At 36.7% G+C, this 6,618-nt stretch overlaps 1 pseudogene; it reads right to left on the bottom strand.

Annotated features, from left to right (window-relative positions):
* Positions 1–3,698: 3,698 nt before the first annotated feature.
* On the bottom strand, positions 3,699–3,817 carry LOC145390842 (5S ribosomal RNA; annotated as a pseudogene).
* Positions 3,818–6,618: the final 2,801 nt, after the last annotated feature.

The following is a 6,618-nucleotide window of genomic DNA, read 5'->3' as shown; positions in this document are numbered from 1 at the left end:
GGAGAGAAGTGAAAAGAGTAAGACAGGGTGGAAGTGAAGTTAGCATGGGAGTGAAAGATAAAAATGGTAGATTATTAGTGGAGAAGGGAGAAAAAGTGAACAGATGGAGAGAACACTTTAAGGAATTGTTGAACGTAGAGGATGGAAGTAATGCGAGTATAAGTGGCTGGGGAATGGCTGGGAGAAGGAGGGAGGTGAGAAGACAGGAAGAAATCAGTAGGATAGAAGTTGTGGAAGCAATGAAGAAAGTTAAATCGGGGAAAGCCCCAGGAATTGATGGAGTGTGTGGTGAAATGCTGAAGCATGGGGGAGAGATAGTAGTAGAGTGGATGTGGAAGATGTGCAGATTGGCCTGGGAGGAAGGTACAGTCCCGGAGGATTGGAAGTCAGGTATAATTATTCCCTTGTACAAAGGAAAAGGGGAAAAAGAAGTGTGTGGTAATCATAGGGGCATTTGTCTTCTTAGTATAATAGGAAAAGTGTATGGTAGGATACTTATAGACAGAGTTAGAGAAAGAACAGAGAAATTAGTTGGAGAAGAACAGGGAGGCTTTAGGAAGGGAAGAGGTTGTGGAGATCAGATATTCATTCTTAGATCTTTAGTGGAAAAGTTTCTAGAGAAGGGAAAGAAGTTGTGTGCGGCTTTCATGGATTTGGAGAAAGCATATGACAGGGTGGATAGACAAGGATTGTGGAAAGTGTTAAGAATATATGGAGTAGATGGGAAGTTGTTGAATGCTGTGAAGAGTATGTACGATGGTGCGAAGGCTGCAGTGCGTGTGGATGGTGAACTAAGTGAATTTTTCTCTTTGAAAGTTGGTTTGAAACAGGGATGTGTCATGTCTCCATGGTTGTTCAATCTGTACATAGATGGGGTAATAAAAGAGGTACAAGGTAGGGTAGTGGATGTTGGAGTGGCCCTGGTGAGAGAGGATAGTGTTTGGAAACTCCCTGTACTGTTGTTTGCAGATGATACTGTGTTGTTGAGTGAAGACGAAGGGGAGCTGCAAGGCTTGGTGGATGAGTTTGAGAGAGTGTGTAAGAAATGGAACCTAAAGGTGAATGTAGGGAAGAGTAAAGTGATGGTCTTTGAGAGAGGTGAAGTTAGTGAATGTACAGCGAGGTTGGATGGTGAGGAATTGGAAAATGTGAGTACGTTTAAGTATTTGGGTAGTGTGATGAGTGAGGATGGAGGTTTGGAGGGTGAAGTGCTTGAAAGGGTACAGCAGGGAAGAAAGGTTGCTGGTTCCTTGAAAGCAGTGATAAGAAACAGGGAAGTGAGCATGGAAGTGAAAAAGTTACTACATGACAGTATTGTGATACCAACTCTAACATACGGAAGTGAAGCTTGGACATTGTTGGAAGGACACAAGTCAAGAGTGAGAGCAGTGGAAATGAGTTATTTAAGAGGAGCCTGTGGAGTCACGTGGAGAGACAGGCTGACGAATGAGGATATAAAGGAGCGTTGTGGTGTGGATGTGGATGTGATAGGAAGCGTTGTGAGGAACACACTGAGGTGGTTTGGCCATGTGGAGAGGATGGAGGGTGAAAGACTGACGAAGAGAGTGTATATGAGTGAGGTGGAGGGGGGAAGAGGGAGGGGGAGGCCGAGGATGAGATGGAGGGATGGGGTGGAGAGGTATATGAGAGAGGGGTGAGTTGGGAGCAGGGCAGTGAAATGGCGGGGGACAGGGTGACTTGGAGGCGATTTGTTTGTGGCCACCCCAAACGGGATTGAGGCGTCTGGCAATAGATATATATATATATATATATATATATATATATAGATATATATATACAGTATACCTTTTATATAATATATATATATATATATATATATATATATATATATATATATATATATATATATATATATATATATATATATATATATATATATATATATATATATATATATATATATATATATATATATATATATATATATATATATATATATATATATATATATATATATATAATATATATATATATATATATATATATATATATATATATATATATATATATATATAATATATATATATATATATATATATATATATATATATATATATATATATATATATATATATATATATATATATATATATATATATATATATATATATATATATATATATATATATATATATATATATATATATATATATATATATATATATATATATATATATATATATATATATATATATATATATATATATATATATATATATATATATATATATATATATATATATATATATATATATATATATATATATATATATATATATATATATATATATATATATATATATATATATAATATAATATAATATATATATATATATATATATATATATATATATATATATATATATATATATATATATATATATATATATATATATATATATATATATATATATATATATATATATATATATATATATATATATATATATATATATATATATATATATATATATATATATATATATATATATATATATATATATATATATATATATATATATATATATATATATATATATATATATATATATATATATATATATATATATATATATATATATATATATATATATATATATATATATATATATATATATATAATATAATATATATATATATATATATATATATATATATATATATATATATAATATAATATATGTATATATATATATATATATATATATATATATATATATATATATATATATATATATATATATACAGTATACCTTTTACTATTCTGCCTCTTCTTCTCCCAGTCCAGTAAAGGTTTTGCAGTAAGCCTATTATGCCATTAATCTCAGCAATACAATATCATCAGCTGACAACAACACAAGCTCCCACACCCCACCCTCATTCATTAGAGCCATTCCAACATTTCAAACCTAATAAGTAATACGAGTAATTAGTACGGCTCTGTACTGAACATCAGCCTTAAAGCAAGGCATGTGATTCACCGACTATAAATGCCGCAGTGCATTAGGAAGAAGGAATTATATGTATTGATTGCTCAGTAATCATCACCACAACACTGAACTAGTCTTACCTACAACAAGGATATCATCAGGCAGGCTTGAACTGTTTGATGCTGTAGCTGCATGTGCTGGATATTCAGCCAAGAGGCATCGTTTGACATGACGGGGTGCTGATGCTTGCTCAGCAGCAGTTCCAGGAACAGGAAGGGCTGCTGGAGTCACTGGTGCTGGCTGAGAGGCAGATGTGTGAGGCAGATTAAATGGAGTCAAAGCAGCAGGCTGAGCAGGGGAGGGAAAGGTAGCTGCAGCAACAGGCAGGGTAGCTGGATGAGATGGGTCAGTCTCTGGCAACGGCTGGCCCTCAATGGCTTTGTCGCCAATGAGAGAGAGCAAGATCTCCTCCAGTGGTGTGCGCTCCTTACAGTCCGGTGGCCCTCCACCTAAAATAATAAGCACCAGCATTAGATTTACAGGAAATTCTTTCATTTTTTCATTGTTGAAAGGACACCATAAAATTTCAAAACTACAAGCAGGATACACTGACACTAAAGTATCCATCCATCCATCCATTGCCAGACGTCATGCATCCCAAATGGGGTGGTCAAGGGCTTAGAGTTAATTGTTTTACAGGGAGGGGCACTAATCCTCCACCAACCCCACTTGACACGTAGGGAGTTATGCCAACAGCATCTGGTGTTCCCAGGCGGTCACCCATCCAAGTACTAACCAGATCCAATGTTGCTTAACTTCGCTTATCGGACGGGAAGCGGTGTACTCAACGTGGCATGGCCCCTAAGCTTAAGGAAAAAAACTGTTTTTGCTAACAATGCTGCATGTTTTACACATGTAGTGACACCCTTATAATTTTTAATAATGTAAATATCCCTGTCTCCTCTAGTATTGATATCCTTGGAGTAACACTGACAGCCAACCTAAGTTGGACATCTCATGTCAGATCTATTGCTAAAGCTGCTTCTAAAAAACTGGGACTACTGTAACGAGTTTGAGAATTCTTCACACATGAGCAGTTGGTCACTATAGTATATAAAAGGCATGTGCATTCTCAGATGGAATACTGCTCACCCTTGTGGAGTGGTGACATTGAGGCATTTGGACAAAATTCAAAACAAAGCTACTAGATTAATCAACAACCCTGCAGTCACGCAGGACCTTCCTCCATTGTTCATGCAAAGAAATGTTGCATCCCTTGCTTTACTCTACAGATAATATTACGGCAAATGTTCCGAGGAACTTACTTCATTGTACCACCTTTTTGTGTGTTTCCCTGCAGTACTAGGGCTGCTGAGAATGCCCATAATTTTACACTCTCACCACCACTATGTAGAACTTCCAATTATCAAAATTATTTTATCCCCAGAACTACTAAGTTACACTCTGGAATTCACTTCCTTGGAGTTGCTTTCCAGAAACATTCAATCTGCAACAGTTCAAAATGGACCTTTTATTTTTCCTTCCTCCATTCATTGTCTCTTTTAAAAAATAAAGTCATGCACTAAAGATGTTGCCTAACTTAAACCTAACTTTCCTATAATTCAATAGTGTATATATAAAAATATGTGCACTGCATCTAATGTACTTAGACCCTTTATCAATTTTCAAAATTATAATGCAATACACAATATAATATCCATGTATGTTTTATGGTATATATTTACAAGCACACCCACAAAGCACCCTGGGCCTTTAACCTAACTTGTTCTTGTGTAGGGAAAAAAAAATGGCACATAAGAATAATGATCAGGTTAGGTTAGGTTAGGCTGGGCTGGGTTACGTTAGGTTAGGTCAGGTTGACTTAGATTGGGTTGGGTTAGGTTAGGTTTAAGTTAGGTTCTTAGGATAAGTAGGTTAGATTATGTTGGATTGGGTTGGGTTATGTTAGGTAAGGTAATAAGAAATATGTAAACTCTGAGGTTAAAGTGTATGAATAAATTCTCAAAATGTGTCATTTTTTCCTAGCCTGAAGAATGTGCCATTTTTTCCAACATTCAAATAACGAACACTGTAAAACATGAACACAGCAAGATCTACAATGACTAGATTTATTAGATTTTTTGGTGCCATTGTGGATGTACTTGTAAATTATGTAACATAGGACAGTCACGTGCATGCTCGGGGATAATGACGGTTTTGTCTGCTGTATTTTTAACTTACCAGTCTGAGCTGCTGAGTGCCTTCTCTCTGCTTCCTTCCTCTTCAACTGCATTTTCAAATCACTGAATCTTTTTTTGACCTCCTCTACATTTCTAATGCAGGGGGCCACACTTCACCGCAGTGTGATATGGTGCTTAAAGAACAAGTGATGAAAAAGAGGACTTATGTACCTAGGAGAAAAATATAGAAGCTGAAAAACCAAGTAGTAAGGGATGCCTTCTATAGCGAGATGAGGAGAGTGGTGGCTGAACAGGGAGCTGTAGACAGAGGCGTTAATGAACAGTACAGAGCTCTCAAGAACAACTTCTTGAGAGTTACTGATGTAACATGCGGTTGGACAAGAGGACCACCAAGACATAAAGTAACTTGGTGGTGGGATGAGGGTGTAGAAGCTGCAGTTAAGGAGAAAAGAAGGCTTTTCCGGGAATGGAAGAAGGGTGGTAGCAAAGAGGAATATTTGGCTGCCAAGCGTAGGGCTAGAAGAGAGGTATACAGGGCAAAGTCTGAGTCACAGAGACAATTACTTGATAACCTAAACCATGGGGAAAGGAAAAATATATTTAGGGTGACAGGTCAGGTGAAGAGGGATAATCGGGATATTACAGGTGAGCAGTGTATGAAGAATGATGAAGGAAGGGTAGTGGTGAACAGTGAGGATATTAAAGATGCATGGAGAGAGCATTATAACCGGTTGTTGAATGAGGAGTTTGACTGGGACAGGGAAGGTTTGGAGCCAGCAGTGTCTGGCCCTTGGCCTTTGATTGATACTGCTACTGTGAGTGAGGCAACAGGCAAGATGAGGGTGGGGAAGGCAGCAGGTGTGTCTGGGTTGACTGCTGAAATGGTGAAGGTCTCAGGCGATATAGGGGTGAGTTTAGTCACTGACCTGATAAACAGGATTATTTATGAGTGTGTTGTCCCAGATGATTGGCTGAAGAGTGTAATTGTAAATGTGTATAAAGGGAAGGGTGATGCCCTGGAAAGAGGAAATTATAGAGGTATAAAGCTTTTAGATCAGATAATGAAGGTAATGGAGAGAGTTTTAGAAGGTATGATTAGAGAAAGAGTGAATATTGATGAGATGCAGTTTGGGTTTATGCCAGGTAGGGGGACCACTGATGCCATATTCATTGTTCGACAGCTTCAGGAAAAATATATTGGTAGGAGAAGGGATCTTTATTTAAAGGCCTTTGACAGGAGTCCCTAGAGAGGTGGTGAAATGGGCAATGAGAAAGCTTGGCTTGGAGGAGTGGCTGGTTAGGGTGGTTATGGCCATGTATGTGGGTGATCACACCCAGGTAAGAGTGAATGGAGATTTGAGTGATGAGTTTTCCGTGAATGTTGGTGTGCATCAGGGGTCAGTCTTGAGTCCCATGTTGCTTATCATGGTACTCGAAGCCCTTTCACGTGACTTTAGAAACGGACT

This window comes from Coenobita brevimanus, chromosome 15, assembly GCF_032717465.1.
Source record: "Coenobita brevimanus isolate Jiangsu-jjx chromosome 15, ASM3271746v2, whole genome shotgun sequence".
Taxonomy (NCBI): domain Eukaryota; kingdom Metazoa; phylum Arthropoda; class Malacostraca; order Decapoda; family Coenobitidae; genus Coenobita; species Coenobita brevimanus.
This window is presented reverse-complemented; position numbering and strand designations above follow the sequence as displayed.